Genomic DNA, 19,813 nt, shown 5'->3' on the forward strand with positions numbered 1-19,813 from the left:
GTTTAACTTTCAAGTTTTAATTTTTATTCATTTACTGAATAACAACTATAGGTGAGTAAACTTTAAACCCATTTTACTAGTTTATTCAGATGGCAAATAACTGTGTCATATTATTACCCATAGTTAAAGTTCACTTGGCAACCTCATAGTATGTGAATTTAAATAGCATTTTCTTGTATGCCAAAGGTTTCGCCCTCTAAAGCTAAAGCTCACCTCAGTAGTATTTAATTATTCAGTTCATACAAAGAAAACTTTTCACCATTCCAAAGGTCAACTTGTAAGTAATCCCTGTTTACATCAAGAATCATACAAAACACATAAAACATGCAGAGTTACTGATTTTAAAGTAGGTGAGACATACAGTTAGTGAATTTCATAATTTATTGGTTACCTCTCGGACACAACATGACAAGTTGTTTGTCGGTGAGGGAAACTGTGCACACTGCAAGGATTGGAATGGAAAAGTAACTAAAGAACATAAGAATATTGTAGATATCACAAATATATTCTGGTCACAGGACTTCTTAAACAGTGTTTTGTATCCAATACAAGAGGACCGGAATAAATAGATTAGAAATTAAACACAAAGCTAGTAGCGGTTTCAATGCTATTATGTTTATTTCTAAGGACGTTTATCCAGTGTCATGTGTTAAAAGTGACATTGCAAAATCCAAGATTGTGAAACTCCACATTAATCCTAATAACAGAAGGATGACATAAGTGAAAATCCCATTGTCCTTTATATGGAAAATATATTCATTTAATAAAGTTTACAACCAGAACAAAATACTGTAGTTTAAAATTAGGACATACAATAGACAAAATAATTGTACTACAATTTGCAACTATGTGTACACATTTTTTGGGTATAAGTTTTAGTTTTTAAAAATAATCTACCCTAAGCAAAGAAAAACACAACGTTTCAAATACAGAAGTTATAAACATCCAATTCGATAACATCATCCGGCAGAATAGCTTCCACATACTTGGCAGAGATGTCGCCTTCGTCGCTGTGGGCGGTAGTAGGTGGCATCTAGTGAGAAAGTGCACGAATCACGTTGAGAAGAGCATAGCCTATCTTTCGGATGTGAAGTCAATACATCTCGCTCTACAGAGCAGACGAATTTTTGTGGTGGTCCAACCGATGGTATTCAATGGCAGCGGGCTCAGTTAGCATGTCTGTGTTCTTTTTACATAAGCGAGTGCTGTATTGTGTTAAGTTGTGCTTGATTTCATAATCTTAATCACTCGTGGAAGTTATACTATACGTGCTGATATGTGTTTCTGTCAGGAAAATCGCTAATAATTACTACAAACATTCAGCCTGTCAAAGCAGAATTGTGAGAGGGGTTTGCCCGGTAAGTAATCAATAGCCTCTTTCATTCGTAAACATAAGTTTGTTATGTAGTGCATTTATGGTTGTTTATTGAAACAATGCTAGTAACTGGTGTTCCACAGAGCAGTGCAAACGTGTGTCATATTGTTAATATGTTCATTCTGACACATAGCAGTGCTGTACTGAAAACTACTACGAATCGTTGGCGAAAAGTAGGAAATATCCATACGTTTTACCATTAAGAGGCCACAATTTAGGAATCTATTGTTGCAGAAACGGAATTTTATACGAAATGAGTGTAATGTCATACAGAGACTTTAATGTGTTGATCTGTTGAATAAATTCTTCGTCTCCTGGGCTTTGGATGCGATACAGTGTTCTCGTAACGTCAGTGGAACTGGAATCATACTGATTCATACCCTGTGACAGAGAAATCAATTTCCATGCACTATGCGAGTATCAAACAGCAAGGAAGGCTTTTAAATTTAAATGTTGCTTACATTTTACATTCCATAGATCCTTCGTAACCCCAAACCGAGGATGCAGAACATAGAACAAATATAATACTCGTTTCTAAAACAAATATAAATTATACAGTTATGACAGTAATTTAAATAAGTAAAGAAGAAATATAACCCATATTGCTTACATTTATTTATTATAGCTGAGAAGTAATTTTCTCTATGGAGGCGTGAGTGAGACGCGAGATACTCATTTAGAGTTGGCTTAAACTTCTTTATATCGTGATTCAGAATTCTTATAGTGGGGGAAGCTTTGAATAGTTTAATTATTGATATTTACTTAGTTCAGTGTTTATCTTGTACTTATATTATGGATACTGCATTTGTTTAAAACTTTTCTATGTAGTCCACTACAGACGATAATGAGGGCAAGAATTCGCTGGCAAGTGGAAGATTTCTTAAACAGTTCCTTACATGAGGCTGTCTCTAGAAAATAATTATATGTGACGTGATTGAATAAGCAAAGTGGACTAATTTTAAAGTTTGTATTTTTACGAATGCTGTGACAGTCTTCATAGCAAAGAATGCTTAGTTCAGGCATGACGTATTGAATGTGTTTTCCCAATTTAAGTTCTTTTCGACGTAAATAACCTTGTGTTGGCCCACACCGGACTTTATCAACGGTGAAACGTTAACAACAGAATTTTGTATTCTGTGGAGTAATTGAAAGTAGCTTGTTGTGGAACTTATAGGACTGGCAGCTTGTCCGTCTGACACAGTCAAAGCGGGAAATATATTTTAGTGGGCAGCCATTGACCGAGAGTGGAGCACATTAAAAAAGTCAAATATTTTATTGTTTTCTTTCCCATTTTTGCTTGTGGTATCTGAATCCTGTTTGTTAAGTGTCTGATAAACCCGGAACAAGAACTCGGTAAGTCGTATATCAGCTATTTTATAAGACTTATGCTTCTTATTCGGGAAGTCCCAGGTTCATATCTCGGCCCGGAGACCAGATATCCCGAGTTTTTCGTAGTTTTACTCAGAATTCGGAGATAAATACCTGGATAATATCTTAAATCAGGCCACGACCGCTTCCTTCCACATCCTTTCTAATTCATTGTTCACTAAACAGTTATAAAATAAATCCATAAATAAGCTCGGAAACCACGAGGAAGTTTTTGTATTCTGAAGGCACGTGGTTTAGGATCTCGGCTGGTTTAACGTGTCTCCCAAACTGAGGTTTTCCTCAGTCTCATTCCGGAGTACAGGTTGATTAAAAAATTCAGGTTAGCATATTTATTGATGGATGCAATGCAATACGATATGCAGAGATGTGGTTGTACAGGGGCCCACTTAAGTCTCGTAATGTCAGTTGTCTTAACTAACAGTCGAAGTGAAAATAATGTTCGTTGTCGAACGCTACCTGGCGTCTCGTTCTAGTTCAACTTTCGAGAACGAGATCAGGGATAGAATTCTCGATTCTCTCGTGCCAAACGATTCGACAATATCTCTTAACGCTGAGCACATTTACGACACTTCACATGGCATTGTTTTTGTCTTTCATCTGATGTGAATGTGATTTATTTTTAACAAATTCAATACGTGTCAAGTAGGAATGGGTTACGTGACCTTTGGATCAGCCTGTACCCTTCCGGACCCCCGAAGACCCAAATGCTCAGCGTCTAAACTCGTCACCTCAGAGCCCATAATCAACCAGAAGCCTCACTTGACATGATTTTCGTGCCTGCATCATGTGTCGGAGGTCCTGGGTTCGATTATCGATTGCGTCCCTGACTCGATCTTTACTGGATTAACGCTGAGATATCTTGGACGGGGCAGGCCTGGGCCTGGGCCTTGTACCGCCTATTTCAAAATACAACAATCAAGTATTTTGTAGAACATTTTGGGTTTTTCTCGGGGAATTATTTTTATCGAAAAAGAAAAGTTAATCGTTGCTGTGGTCTTTAGCTTGTGACACAGTCGGTCTCCGGAAATAAATCCCACTTACATGATTTTCTCGGGGAACTTCTTAGCTGCTTCCCCGCCCCCCTTCAGAGAAATATTTCCAGATGGCATCTTACAAATCTGGTACCCGATTTATTTGTGAAGTTCCTGAAACACCATAATGACTTCGGATGTTTTTAGAGCGTTGTTAAGTATTTATTTCGATTGTTACTGGTATTTATGCATCTAAAGGAAAATTTTAAAATTTCAGCCCTGCAGATCTCTACATTTTATTTCACGTCATTCGTAATTCCTCCCACATTTCGACGCTGTGAAGCACAATACCCTGTCCAGTAGATGGCGTCTTAAAAAATAAGCAACCGAACCAACCATTTTCGTTATTTATTTATTTATTGTGAAAACTTACAAGAACCACGCTTTAAAACGTGTAAATAAGTCGACCTTCAATATCTATATACACGTACTAATGGGTTCTATTCAAGGTTGTCGTTTCAGTTGAGTGTAATTGAATTATCAGTTCCTCGTCATCCATTACTAAACTATGTCCATTTTATGTCATACCTTGAGTAGAAACAAGCAGGGTCACTGCTTCAGTTACCTGTCCTTTACTTAACGTGTTGCCAACGCGCCAACAGAACTCTCGTCTAAAGTAAGGCTAGCCGCGTGCGGCGTGTCGAGTGTTGTCGCGCTCGGCCGTTATTTGTATTGCTTTTTATACGTGCGAAACCCACAGCCGCGCGCGACAACACTCGACACGCCGCACGCGGCTAGACGCGCCAGTGGGTCTCTAGCCTAACAGGCAAAAGAGGTGATCTATCTGCGCATGCGCACTCCGGCTATTCGTGTTCCAAGCACGTTCGACTCCAGTAATGCAGTGCGTTGTGTGTGAGAAGTACGACAGGGAAAGGGCTTACGTTTTGTGAATGAGGACAGACAGTAATGTTAACCTAACCCAGCTCCTAGTTGATCTCTATCGGCGCGCGGATAGGGTACAGTTCACAGACCAGGATAAAATCCCTGCTAGGAATTCGATATACGCGCATGCGCAAGATTTCGCGGTGAGTGACGACCGATCCTAAAAGCATTCGTTCCACAACCACTGAACGAACAACAGACGACAGGCTTTCATGTGTTCTAATGGCTCTAAGTTTTATAATAAATCTTTCCTTCACCTCGACTGTTATTTTCAGATGACATCATTCGTATTGAGCAGTGATCGACTTGATTTAACTTTTAAAGCTCAGTGGTAAATGTGCGTCCCCCCAATCAGCTTCAAACATTTCATTAACCCTACATTTTGTATGATTCTCACTGGAAACACTGATGTTTTCTTTTAAAAAACTTCAACAATTTGATCTTTGCAATGGCGAAGTGTTTTAGGATTTGAGGTTATGAGACGAGTGACATAAGCGCCAGTCGATACTTCTCAAACCTAATCGATCTAAAATCATTTTGGCCTTGAAAAATACTGTCGGATTCCCTTTCGAATTAAACACGCTCGAAAATTAATTAATTAATTAAAGAACTCAACCCATTAATACGGTTGTTATGATTGTGTTATTGAGAGTGTCAAACAATGTAATTTTATCATAGGTTAATGTTACGGTGGAATGCACATCCTCCGTCTTCATGCTAGAATGCATTGAAGTAGATGCTACAGTACGCTCTGAAGATGGAAGCGATGCGTCCCTCCGAAACTCCGGTAACCACCTACGAGGTTACACGGCGTCGTAGACGAGAATGCCACAAACCACATTTATACCGTTGTTAAGACCTCAAATACAGATGGTTTGTTTATTTAACAATGCTATCTCGGTTACATATGATATGGGAGGAGAAGAGTGGTGAACAATGAACTGCTAATCACCTTTTCTGCTCCGTATTCGGGAAGGCCCAGGTTCAAATCTCGGCCCGGAAACCGGCTATCCTGACTGGGTTTTTCCTGGTTTTTGTCAGTCCCTCCTGACAAATTCCAGTGTAGTACCTCAAATTAGGCCACTACCGGTTCCTTCCACATCCTTGCCGATTCACTGTCATCGTCGTCGTTAAATGAAGTGTGTCTATTAGAATCGGGTAAAGGTAGGGACAGACTTCTTGGCGCGTGATTGTAATGGGTTATGACGTAAGTCTTGGTCATTTGAAAATGTTTTGTCTCAGGACCATCGTTCACGTCGTGTGATCCAGTTCTGTTGCAGAATTTCGTTTACTTTGGGTGAATACATTCTGAATGGGTAGTAGAATCTCTGTCATTTTCCTACAATCGCTACATTATCCTAACGCCAAGCTGTTTGTTTGCTCATGCCTTTACTGAAGACGAACAGGTTCGTTAGAGAAATATTTTTCGAACGAAACGTTACGTACGGAAGTCTGGATGGAGCGAGACGAAGACAGAGAACAGAAATGTTCAGCATTCTCTCTGTCTCTCTCTCTGCCTGTGCAGTGCGTGTGTACGGAATCCACGTTTTCCAAGAACTAAGAATTTCTGTCATCACTTGTACCGACTCACGAACATGCATTTTCAGTGGCGGCTCGTTAACTTTTTTTTCCGGAAGTGAAAAATAAAGGTAAATGTGCACCTGACATCTACGCTTTACGGACCTCGGTACATTTTGAAAACGTGGTGAAGTTCAAATAACGACAGTTATAAATCAGAATTCACGAATAAATTATTCGTAAACATTCAGTTCAAAATGTTTGTCTTTTTGTATTTATTTAATTGTTTAATTATTCATTTATCGAATTATTTATTGATTTAATTAATTTATTACTCATATATTGATTTATTTAGGCATACTTATTTACTCACCTCATGTATTTACGCACATTTACTTATTCATTTGTTTATTTATATTTATTATTATTAAAAAGTAATTAAGTAAAGCCGTCCCGCTGTACGCCATATAGGGGCTTGGGGGGAGAGGTGGTATAGCTCCTACTAATTCTTGACCTCGCCACTAGATTGCGGGAAAGGAGTAATTTATTTATTTATTCAGTTTTCTTTGAACTTTGAAAGCAAATCATCTCTGTTTGTCTCGTTTCTCCGTGGAACTAGACGTCATTGTTGCAATTGTGCGAAATAAGGCCATTGCTGGAACATACTGTTGCAACAATTGTTTTAACAATGGGTTACATTGTTACGACAATGTAACGGAGGTTGTAATTTGATGTAATGACCTAAGATCCCTTTGACACTAAACTTTGCATTTGTTATTACCATGGCTCGCTGTTGAAATCAGCACTCGTGATATGATGGAATGTGAGTGTACTCCATTCGGATCTTATTTATTTATGGATTGTTTAACGACGCTGCTGCCATAGTTCGAATTATACAGCGTTGAATGACATGATGATTTAGTTAGTGGTTAATCTGATGGAGTGTCCGAGCCTAATTTAAGGTTTTATATAGCAGTTACTCGAAGAGACTGATGAAATCCTGGAAAGAGCAGTCGAGACATTAATTCAGTCTTCGTGCCGATATTTGACAAGTGATATTGACATATTTCGACGATCTAATATCCGCTATTTAGAGACGTGGAGGTTAAAATGCGAAGAACGCAGAGCGTCAATTGTTTTGGCTGGGAAGGACGCATGGTCTTTGAGGACAGGTTATAGAAGACAATCACTTATCGTTCTGATGATGGAGGCAACAAACACCTCCGAAACATCGGTATACTTTTAAGAAATTACACGGTGCAACAACCCGGAAGACTGCCATCATCAGGATGCAGAATAGAATATCTGTACCTAACAGCAGAGAAGGAGTAAAAGGCTTGTTACTGGAAGTTCTGATCTTGAGGTGTTTTAAGAACGGTTTAATTAATATGGCGGATTTATTTAGCTTAACTGTTTCCAGACACGGAGAAGGATCGATGCGGCTTCAAGAGGATGGCATTCCGCCACTGGAAACATAATTCTGTTTCATAGCGTTGACTCGTTTCATTTCTCAAGTTCACCAGACCTTCTCAGACCGGTTAAAATCTTCAACTTATCTGGAATCAGTATATCCTATGTATATAGGAAGTCTATATATATATATAAATACGCTGTTCATTTCCCATCCATCACATAATCCAAACGCCACGTGTCGGACCTGTGCTTCGTTTATCAACACAAAACGTGTTTCTACACCGCGTATAATTTGGGATAACAGAAGACAGACGTGAACCTCTGTTCCATAGTAGACGACTTTCCTTTATCAGCGGATAATAAAATGATCAAGAAATTTTATCGACGGTGGTCTAGCGGTTAGAACGCTGGCCTTGTAATCCTGGGGGTCTCGGGTTCGATTCCCGGCGGTGCCCGAATTTATAACTTGTGTTGGGCAAGGCCGTGGTCTAGGCAACACGTAGTTTTCCTCCGTGGCATCCCAACAATTACTCCATTCACACACAGAAGAAGGCAATGGCAAACCACTTCTGGATCATCTGCCAAGAACGTATATGAACAGGTCCCAGTCCGAGAAAAGGATGGAAGGATCCTGTTCATATGGACCTGTCGTCAGACAGAACACTAAATAATAATAAGATGAGGTGGTCTAGCGGTTAGAACGCTGGCCTTGTAATCCTGGGGTCTCGGGTTCGATTCCCGGCGGTGCCCGAATTTATAACTTGTGTTGGGCAAGGCCGTGGTCTAGGCAACACGGAGCTTTCCTCCGGGGGCTTCCCCGGTTTCTCCGAGGCATCCCAATAATTACTCCATTCACACACAGAAGAAGGCAATGGCAAACCACTTCTGGATCATCTGCCAAGAACGTATATGAACAGGTCCCAGTCCGAGGAAAGGATGGAAGGATCCTGTTCATATGGACCTGTCGTCAGACAGAACACTAATAAATAATAAATACGATACCTGGATTTTGATTACCGTCGTCAGAAGTCCTTTCACCTTATATTCTTAGCCACTTAAATCCGTTCGCATCTACACGAAACTTTCTACCAATTAAACAGAGAAATTTTCTTGTACAGAATCTGAGAGTCGCTGAGCTGAGAAATCCTTCACCTTCTTTGTAACCCGAAAACACGTAATGTATCCTAAAGCCAATAGCCGTCAAGCTAGAGGACCACCCCTTGTCAGCTGTACACGAATTCCTGTACAGTAGGTCCTATATACGAGGTGCGATCAGAAAGTTTCAAGACTGCGCCTATAAAAACCCGTACACTTATCTCAGGTATTAAATTCATCCATCACCCTCGAAGTAGTTCCCCTGGGAGTGAACACAACGATCCCAGCGCCGCTGCCAAGCCTGGAAGCATCCCTGGAAATCTTTCTTTGTCAGCCTGTCAAGCACCATCTGCGATTCTGCCTGAATCTCTTCGTCTCAAATCTCCTTCCCTTTAGCTGAATTTTCATCTTTGGGAAGAGGAAGAAGTCACACGGAGCTTAGAAAGAGTGTTGGGGTCGGTTCTTGCAAGATCTTTGAGCTCCTGACAAACGAGAAGTCGATTCTGCTTCTGGTCCTCTGACAGGAGCCTTGGCACAAACTTGGCTGCGATGCGTCGCATGTGGAGTTCTTCCTTTAGAATCAGCTGACAGGTCCCATAGCCTATCCCAACAATGTCGCACAAGTCGTTGATGGTACGACGTCGATCTTCGTGAATGGCCTGCCGAATCTTCGTAGCATTTTCGGGCGTTGTGCTCGAAGATGGTCGTCCAGAACGCTCGTCATCATCGACAGAGGTTCGGCGATTTTTAAAACGTGAATGCCACACAAAGGTTTGTGCACGACCCATTGCGGACTCCCCAAATGCTTGCTTTAGCATTTCATAGGTTTCCGTAGCCGTTTTGGCGAGTCTTTGGCAAAATTTGATGCACACGCCATTCCGAAATCGCAGGAGGGTCGGTGTAATGCACTACCAAAACGCCCGTAACTAAGAAACAAATGCTAATTTGATGATGCCGGCTGGCACACTGATTCACTATGAATGTAGGCCGCACCCCCTAGCGGCAGAAGCTCGTACTACATCCGGTTCACCCTCTATTGACACAGTCTGAAACTTTCCGATCGCACCTCGTAGTTGCAAAATTCCGCTCTTACAAGAGATCTTTTATGATGTCGTTTGCCTTATTCTGTCTATACTATAATTACAGTGCGTTCGCTGACATAGTTAAACGTAATTTTCTGTTCTCGGTACCGGGCAGGAACGGCATAAGTCACCGCCAAGCGCTACAAGAGTTTCCCGGTATGAGTAAAGTATCGCTCCATGGGATATGCTGGAAATTGTCTCTGTACACACACACACTCTCTGTACCATTAAAATTTGTTGAAATTCTGCGCTCCTAGCGGAAGGATTCGTAAAAAAGCACGACGCTGAACAACATATCGAAACCAATCCACACAAACAAAGCCATCACGAGCACAAAACACGAATTTAAACACAGTTTTCACTGTTATTTGAATAATTTTAGCGTCAGTTGTTGTTGCTTGGTGATGAGTAATGCAACTCCTGCCGGAAGCCGGGAAGAGACAGTTCCGGAAAATTTGACGTAAATACGTCTATACGGAAAGGAAGTTTATATATTGGCTTTATTCTAAATATTTCCTTTATACACGCTTTACAATTGACATAAGTTTGATTAAGACTTTGCTTATTTAACTTGAATTAGTTCGCTTAAGATGGGTCTGTGGTAGCTGAATGTAATGTAACGTTTCCTAGGTAACAACAATGCCGAGTAAACACGAAGTTCCCTAGGTACACTTGTTACACTTTTTCGTTTCCCTTTTTCGTTCCCCTTTCTCGTTCCCCTTTTCGTTTACCTTTTTCGTTTCCCTTTTTCGTTCCCCTTTTTCGTTCCCCTTTCTCGTTCCCCTTTCTCGATTCCCTTTTTCGTTCCCCTTTTCGTTTACCTTTTTCGTTCCCCTTGTTCGTTCCCCTTTCTCGTTCCCCTTTCTCGTTCCCCTTTTTCGTCCCCCTTTCTCGTTCCCCTTTTTCGTCCCCCTTTCTCGTTCCCCTTTTTCGTCCCCCTTTCTCGTTCCCCTTTCTCGTTCCCCTTTTTCGTCCCCCTTTCTCGTTCCCCTTTTTCGTCCCCCTTTCTCGTTCCCCTTTTTCGTTCCCCTTTCTCGTTCCCCTTTGTCGTTCCCCTTTTTCGTTCCCCTTTTTCGTCCCCCTTTCTCGTTCCCCTTTTTCGTCCCCCTTTCTCGTTCCCCTTTCTCGTTCCCCTTTCTCGTTTCCCTTTTTCGTCCCCCTTTCTCGTCCCCCTTTCTCGTTCCCCTTTTTCGTTCCCCTTTCTCGTTTCCCTTTTTCGTCCCCCTTTCTCGTTCCCCTTTTTCGTTCCCCTTTCTCGTTTCCCTTTTCCGTTCCCCTTTTTCGTTCCACTTTTTTGCCGAATGACCCTTCCTTATAGACGTATTTACGTAAAAAAATTCAACACAAGATGCAGCGAACATTTTCTTGCGTATAACGGAATCAAATAGTCGAAATTGTGCACCCCTGCAGAGCAGAGCACATGCCCAGCGGAACGTGGGTTCAGTGACGTCTGCCACTACAGTCGAGATCTTTATATACGACTTGTTGACCAGCCGACAGAGGGCGCTATTTGGGACGTTGGCTCTGATTAAAATAACTTAGACCCTGAAGGCACTTCAGTCTATACTGATCTTGTGACCCGCGGAGCGAGCATTTCTGTTTAAACTCATCTCTTGAATTGCAGGTTAAGGACGTCGTATCATTTACATCGCATGAGAACGTGGTTCAAGAAACTATTCACTGTCTTCATTGATATAACGGATGATGTATTCAGCGCTTCAGCGTTGAGAAAAGTCTGTCATCTTATGGGCTGTTAGTTCTTAATTTAACCCTGTCGCAGATCAGAAGTATATCGACGTTTCAGAGGTGCTTGCATCTCCCTGATGACAGAAGCAGTAAGTGCTGTTGAAACGTAGGTAAATATCTATCAGACTACTATTACTATTATTTATTAATTAATTAGTGTTCTGTCTGACGACAGGTCCATATGAACAGGATCCTTCCATCCTTTTCTCGGACTGGGACCTGTTCATATACGTTCTTGGCAGATGATCCAGAAGTGGTTTGCCATTGCCTTCTTCTGTGTGTGAATGGAGTAATTGTTGGGATGCCACGGAGAAACCGGGGAAGCCCCCGGAGGAAAACTCCGTGTTGCCTAGACCACGGCCTTGCCCAACACAAGTTATAAATTCGGGCACCGCCGGGAATCGAACCCGAGACCCCAGGATTACAAGGCCAGCGTTCTAACCGCTAGACCACCGTGGCACGGTATTGCGAAAATGTGATCTAATAATGGCCTTGGTTCGCACTGAACTCCAGGAACAACCTCTGTTCACATTTTTGCAACAATGCTTTGCAACAGCGTACTGAAAGACACTTGCCCAACAATCGAAATTTAAAATTTCGTGCAGTACGTAATACCAACATGGCGGACGAAGAAACTTTTGGGGTGGGATCAAAAATAGTGCCACTTGCAATTTGGTCATGAAGGGAAATATGATATTAAATGTTCGGAAGACGTAAAATTTATTATAATAATTCTTTGATGTAAAATAACGAGAGGGAAAAGTTTTGATTTAACTGCGATTCGATTTTATGAGTCCAGTTTTGTACCAAGAAGCCAACGCGCCTTATGACGCATTCTTATTAATTTACAGTGTTTAAAAAAAAAGACAGACCACGTGATTTGTATAGTCTGAAAGCAAAATTGTTGAAAGTGAGATAAGGGACGTAATCTTTTGTTAATAATTTATGATTTTTCAGAGAACGCCTGTGTTGTATTTGACGGTAGGGATTACATCTTTTACAGTTGTGTATTCTATTTTACGTCGTTGAGAATTTGCTTTGAGCCTTCAAAGGAGGAATAGACGAGCTGTGTGTGGGAACAGCCCTTGGGGTCTCTCCGAGTCCCTGCCTGCACGCCCGACGTGACTTACGTTTCGAGAAAACTACGGACTCCCTCCCCTCCTCATCTCCCCTTCGCAAGAAGACGTACAAATTACCACAGCAGCTGATATTCGCAGCGTGCAGCTGTTTCAATACTATTTCTTATATTCCTCCAACACGTTTGTTTCGTCTATATCAGGGATAACAACCCACGGCACGGGGGTCGCGTGCGACCAGTAGCCGTCTCGTGTCTCCACCCAAAAACTTCTGTAATACTGTTATTGATCGTAGTTATTACGTAAATAAATATTCAACTTCCGGTTTTTGAGGATTAGCCTCGTTACGGTCCACCAATCAGAACCCATAAATCCCGCCACCTACTCCCTGTCTAATATAAGACTTACGGAAATGTCAGACCTTTACTTATTCTCTCTGAAGATGGCAGTTTTAATGTTTGTCGAAACGTTGGATAATTGTCAGTATTTGACGAGGTTCATTTCCGAAAGGCGAATTTGCATATTGAACTACAGCCGTGAAAACATGAAGACGAGAATTAGCTCAATACATTTTTAATTTCAGGTGAATAATAACGAATCACGTAAGTCAGTAATATTGCAAGAAGTTGCCATGGAGATTCAATGAATTTATCTTATTTAGAATTGTGAAACTTGTGCTGTTATCCTCAGGCAAAAAAACAGATTGATGCTCCAAATGCTGAAAAGAATGTTTGATCTAAGTATAAAATTACATAACGAAGAATTTTATATAACGTGTAGCCAGATTTCTCAAGTCCTTACTATTTTATCTCATTTTTTAATACTAATTTTAATATTATCCTCTCTTTTAACCCTAGCACTAAGCGTTCCAAGTGCTTTGTTTGTAAGCTTCATAAAATCTTTTAATACAGCATTGAAGAGAGATTTTATCGAATTATATCATCGTGAGAACTTCGATATTTTATCGAATTATGTCGCCGTAAGAACTTCGATATTTTATCGAATTATGCCGCCGTAAAAACTTCGATATTTTATCGAATTATGTCGCCGTAAGAACTTCGATATTTTATCGAATTATGTCGCCGTAAGAACTTCGATATTTTATCGAATTATGTCGCCGTAAGAACTTCGATATTTTATCGAGTTCTGTCGCCGTAAGAACTTCGATATTTTATCGAGTTATGTCGCCCTGAAAGCTTCGAGTCGTATCAGATTTTATATTTGTTTACCAATTAAATAATAAGAAAACTATTTCGTTCTACAGAAGAGCACCACAAACCACGTCATACTGACACGTGACCCCAGTTTGTTCTGCGTGTCTCGTGAATTACCTCTGAAAACTATAATCAGTAATACCAACCGACTCGAATGAAGGCTACCGAGTTTAGGACGCTTCTGCGTACCGACTGTCACTTGATCTCGTCAGACAATCAGCTTCGGAGAGTTGATACTTGGATCTGAAAGCAAACGCCATTTGTTTCAATATTTATCAACCTCTGCTTTCGTTTGTGATGCAGTGAAAAGAATACGAAGTTATTACGACTCAGTGCTTGATAAGAAGGAGAACAATGGGCTATAAAAAGCACATGAAAATGAACACCACAATGGGGAATTTTTGAATGATGACGTGGCCAGTGCTTCGTGTTTTACTTTAAGAACTGTCATGGAGTCGATGTAAATTACACGTTGAAAGAAATGGACTACATATATAGGCTTTATGAATAGGGAACGATGTACTGTCCAAACACTTACCATGAATGACTAAAGAAAAGCACGACATTAATATTAATAGCAGCTCACATGAACGGAATTCCATCGCAAGTGAAAGATAAGATTTTTATCTTCAAAAGAGAAGAGTAGCGAACTGCGCAAGGTCGTCCCAAACTATGACTAAAGAAATTACGTTTCTTAAACTTCATTACACACGTCAGCACTGGCACTTTGTTAAATAGCGAATGTAGTGTAGGTGTTGAAAATGACCACCGTTAGCTCCGTGGCGCTGTTGACAGCGGTGAACATCTGACTGACGTGCGGCGCTTGCGCAAGACCGTTCAGTTTCTTGCAGCTCTTGAAGCGTTGCTGTACTTCAAGTAACCCCGTAAGAAAATGTCAGGTGGGGTTAAATCTGGTGGTCGTGGGACGTACTCAATCGTATTTGAATCGTGGGAAAAGATATTGCGGTGCCATCTGTTAGGTGTATACCACACTAGGTTCGCTTCATAAACACAACCGACAGCGATAAGAAGATTAATATTCCGTATTATAAAGTGTGTAAATCTTTTTGGGACATTCTCTAGATGAGTAATACATATTTGTTGGGTGTTTTTCAATCGTAAACTGTTACGGATTAGACCTTGTGGCTTATTCCAGTTCAGAATTATTTTGAACACTTTGTGGGAATCCTAGTGCGAGGGATTCTCCCGGCGCTAGGTCTCTACCTATGCAGGGTATTACAACAGAGCAATACGAGGACAGTCATCCATGCCTTGAGCGGGATTTGACCTCACGATCCCAGTATCGAAGTGTTCAAGACCCATAAATATTTTTTTAAGCAGCTCGATACATCGGATGTATGCATTTGCTGTAGTTATTTTACAACGCTGTATCGGCTGTAGCGTCCAATTTTGTGATAAAAATACTGTGTTCTGTTAAATTCAAAAGGGTCAAATGTTTATCCCGAAATTTGGTTGAAGAGACTGACGAAAACTACGAAACTATTAAGGATAGTCAGCGTCCCATCACAGATTCGAACCGGGCAGCTCCAAGATACAAATCAGAGTACGTGGTATCACGGGCTAGAAGATAATCGCCGGTGTACAAAATGGCGTTCTTAAAATGTTTGGAACGCTTGTACATTAATGCGAGTGTAAAACTGAGAAAATAAAATATAAATAGGGCTGTAATAATAAATTTGTCTTGCAAGTCCGCGTTTTACGCCTGTGGTTCCAGCAAAAATATTCGTATTAGTCAATAGTCATTCACCGGCCACAATTGAGTGACAGATTAATAATTTGCTGTGGATATTAACTAATGTCCGTCTGCCCTTCCGAACGTCAGTAGCGTAACCATGCGGCCGACATAAGAAGCTAGCGGAGCTGGCGCGCGAGCCTACCGTTCGTCATGTGACTCGTCTCTCAACCGAGAACGAACTCCATACGAAACTTTTGCTTAGCGGAACTGTCAACAGAGGGAACTGATTTGAATGTGCAGTTTCTCGAACAGCCGAACATTTCTGTGGAAAGAGACGGTAACAACAGAATGGTCCTCATCGAAAATCACTTAAGCCAGTCGGCGTTCTCTCTGCTGGAGGCCGGTGCGGTTTCATTATAAACGTTGTGATTAGTGTAATCAAACGCAAAATGTTTTTGTTTTAAAAATCGATTGTAAATATTGTAGCCTCCTGGCGGCTGACGACGGAAAATTAATGTCTAAAAGAGACTCGCTCCTAGCTTTCTGATCAGAAATTTCACCAGCCAAGAAGCATTGCTATGACTATAGTATGGTAAAAATTTACACAAGGTCCATAACAGTATAATACCTATTATTGAGATTAATAGTCCTTTGTGCCGCTGGGGAGACCTAGACGTAGATGGGAGGATAATCTCAGGCGGGATCTATGGGAGATAGGAGTTGAAGGAGACTGGATTTTGTTGGCCCAGGACAGGGTCCGGTGGAGGGCTTTGGTTAATTCGGTGATGAACCTTCGGGTTCGGTAAGCCATCTAGTTAGTTAATAGTCCTTTGTGGCCATCAGTATTATCTCAGATAGGCCATAAAGATTTCTTAAATGTTTCGATTGAACGTTAATATGTCATGATTTTAATTCTTTGCTACATAATCGTATATATGTATTGCAGAGAAGTTTCCAGAATTGACCCAGAAATATTCTATGTTTGTCAAAAAAAGAATAAAATGAAAGTTGTGGTAGAAACTGCTCTGTATCTGTCAGCCAATGAAGAAAAGTGACGTATTTTATTTTAAGTGGGATACTTTCATAATGCCTTTAGACATATTTACTAAGATACGTTAAAAGAAGACTTTCTTGCAATTTGAGACTTTAACGAACGTTACTTGTCGAGGTAAAGTAAAGATTCCTTTAGATTGCCTGGAGATAAATCTCTTAAAAATTAAATTCTAACGAGGCACTTCGGCGATGAAGTGGCAAGTTTTTTTGTTGTACAGTCTGTAACAAAAATCAGGCGTTTCGTACTTTCTAATTCCCAAACCGGAAATGATGTAACCAACTAATGAACCATACGAAATTTCACTCCCACACGAACAAAAGTTAAAATTATATTTAAGGAACGTGAAACCCTAGTCACGTCGCTTTGTGATTGGTCTGGACGGTTCAGAGATTGAAAGCGACGTCGTAAAGAATGTTGTAGGCGGCGGATATAAACATCATGTCACAGAAGCAGTCTTGATACTACTGCGCATGTCTGAACCCTCAGGCAAAAGCCATTTAATGTGGGACGTTGAAAGTACACTCAGCGCCCCACTAATGAAGACTTTAAAAATTTCTAGTCCGAACCCGGATGTGACATGAGGATACATCAGTTCCACGATTGAGATCACTCGTAATTTCTTTGTATTTGCTCACAGTTGTCATTTCCGTCTTTTGGTTTGTTGTGCGAGTTGGGTGGAATACCTGTGACTTAAACGAGTGATGTACAGCGCATGCGTAACCCCGCTGTTCGTACCTGGCTGTAACGTACAGTACGATTATTCGTGCGAGATATTTGTTGAGAAAATGCGCTAGCATGTCTGCCTAATTTCAAGAAATGAATATTAATATTGTTGAATTTTCCGACACGTGGGAATAGTTTCAACGACAGAACAAAGATGGAGACCATTTGTAGACAACTTTATAATAGGTCGGAGGCTACAAATTGTTATTTGTCTGCAGGCGAAAACGTATGGAGTTAAACAACTTCTGTTAACGAACAAAATACATCGTTGTGTTATTTGTGCTGTATTTGGCAGAGTAGTAATTTGTTTGTTCAGTTGAATTCAGATTTAAGATATCCGTTTTCGAATATTACTGAAGACAGGCAATTTTATTTGCGAAAAATAAGTACTTAAGAAGCCTTTTTTTCTTAAAATGTGCCAGTTACTGATACAAAACATGAATTTGTGTGTGGACCCATAAATGGGCTGTTTTCAAGACATGGAATCTTTAATAGAATGTCCAGAGTTTACACCCAGACGAGTGAGTTCGGTGGTTGAAGAAAATACGAATTATGGCACCGGGATGTGATTTCCATCACTTCCCTTGCGAGGCTTTCTGATGATTTTAAGCGCTTGATGTTTGTTGAACAGAGTAAACAGAATTGATAATGAAATTATACAGTTTTAATTAACCACTAATAAGTTACAGTGGACCCTCACCAAGCACGGTTTCTGTCCAAGTTTTCCTCATGTGTATCTGGCTATCAACGCGAGTAATTAGTCAAGGTGCTGGTAAGTCAATGTTATTGGGTCGTTACAGCCAACGTTTTACGACAGATCTTTAATTTCAGTGCGTCACTGTAGGTTTACGTCACATTATTGCTTTCTTATGACAACATAAAACAGCTAGAACCACAGCCGTCACTACTCATGTCACGTTTTGATTGATATACAGCAAAAGAAACGCTGGAAATTTTGAGGTATCCGTGGGAATTCGTCGTTGGAACTACAAGGCTCAGCTTAAGATTGCCAGAGACATTCCTCGCTGTTATTTTCCAGAGAGGCAACTACAGTTTACCGAAGTGTCCTTTTAGCTCTGGTAGTTTTCTTGCGTCTGTGCAGGTAAAGTAGGAATAGTTCACAGCTTTCGCGTGAACTTGGCCAAATCCACTGCGCATTCAGTTTACACGCGTGAAAAGTCTGACTGTATGTAATGTTCACAGCTTTTGCGTAAACTTGGCCAAATCCACTGCGCATTCAGTTTACACGCGTGAAAAGTCTGACTGTATGTAATGTTCACAGCTTCTGCGTGAACTTGGCAAAATCCACTGCGCATTCAGTTTACACGCGTGAAAAGTCTGACTGTATGTAATGTCCACAGCTTTTGCGTGAACTTGGCAAAATCCACTGCGCATTCAGTTTACACGCGTGAAAAGTCTGACTGTATGTAATGTTCACAGCTTTTGCGTGAACTTGGCAAAATCCACTGCGCATTTAGTTTACACGCGTGAAAAGTCTGACTGTAATCACTCGCACTCTTTATATGGCCTGGAGGAACAGGAGCATTAGAACACGTTACAGGCGGTAGAGGTCGCGCGAGCAGTGATGGCCTTTAAATACGCGATGTGTAAGCCGAGAGAGGGGAGTTCAGTAGTAGTGGGGGTCGCACAGCGTCAGCTGCGGTGACGCACCGAACTAAACACGGCTAGAGCTACACACCAACTGAAGCTGACACCCCTCTAGCGCGTGCTTCGGACGGGTCCATCTCGTACGACCAAAATCAGTCCTTTGCGCACTTCTCGCTCGGTCTCTAGATTGTGAGTTGGTTATCATAGTGCTTGCCCTGTTTGACGCTTCCAAATACGCCCGACCACTCGGCATTCACCCTCCGGAAGGAAAGTGAAATATTTGCCGAAACGCCGGGTAACTACCAACATTCGACTCGGCTTATCACTGAAAGCCAAAGTTGCATATTAAAACCTAAGGAAAAAATATCCGAAGAAGGAAACTTCTTTTCAGCAGCGTCGTCGTTTGTTACATAGTTTCAGACACCTGATTTGCACCAAATTTGGTATTCTCATTCTACGAGAACAGAAAGCGATTTTAGAAAAGTTAAAACACCGGAAAAGCGTCTTGAGTTCGAATCCTGGTGAGGGCAGTTCCTGTACCTCGATAGAACGATGGAAGAACTGCGTAAAGACCAAAGTTGTTAGCTTCGTCGAGGATATTACAGAATCAAATGCCGCCGCCAGCTAAAAACTATCCTGGGTTTGAGTCCCAGCGAGAACGCTTTTGGAGTTTGGAAACTAAAAATGATAGAAGAACGGTTTCTTAACAAAAAGTGTTTGCATCGGCGAAGAGATTACAGGAACGTAGGTAAGAAATTAAAAATCTGTTCTGATTTCGAGTCCCGGTGAAGATGTTGGGTGTAGGGATATTTTTTTAATTTGATATTCAGCGATACATATTAAATGATAAGCGTGTGAGTAACCTTTTAGGCAATAAAGATTGATAAGACATGTGAGCATTTGTGAGACAT

At 41.0% G+C, this 19,813-nt stretch overlaps 1 protein-coding gene and 1 long non-coding RNA gene across 2 annotated transcripts in view; one reads left to right on the forward strand and one right to left on the reverse strand.

The window, feature by feature from the left end:
• Positions 1-732: 732 nt before the first annotated feature.
• LOC147872617 (uncharacterized) lies at positions 733-14,579 on the reverse strand. The gene is made up of 3 exons (XR_015537134.1): positions 14,360-14,579; positions 13,968-14,064; positions 733-1,756 (listed from the first exon to the last, which is right to left on the reverse strand). It is a non-coding gene; the product is annotated as an uncharacterized LOC147872617 (long non-coding RNA).
• The window catches only part of LOC147872618 (disheveled-associated activator of morphogenesis 1-like), a 191,031-nt gene continuing 172,313 nt past the window's right edge, over positions 1,096-19,813 (forward strand). Inside the window, exon 1 of the mRNA XM_087356182.1 lies at positions 1,096-1,358. The gene's annotated coding sequence lies outside the window, so the exon portion shown is untranslated. The remainder of the gene's footprint in view (positions 1,359-19,813) is intronic.

This window comes from Zootermopsis nevadensis, unplaced genomic scaffold (genome assembly GCF_977971745.1).
Source record: "Zootermopsis nevadensis isolate Lab colony 2312 unplaced genomic scaffold, Znev_1.0 Znev_ptg000025l, whole genome shotgun sequence".
Lineage (NCBI taxonomy): Eukaryota > Metazoa > Arthropoda > Insecta > Blattodea > Termopsidae > Zootermopsis > Zootermopsis nevadensis.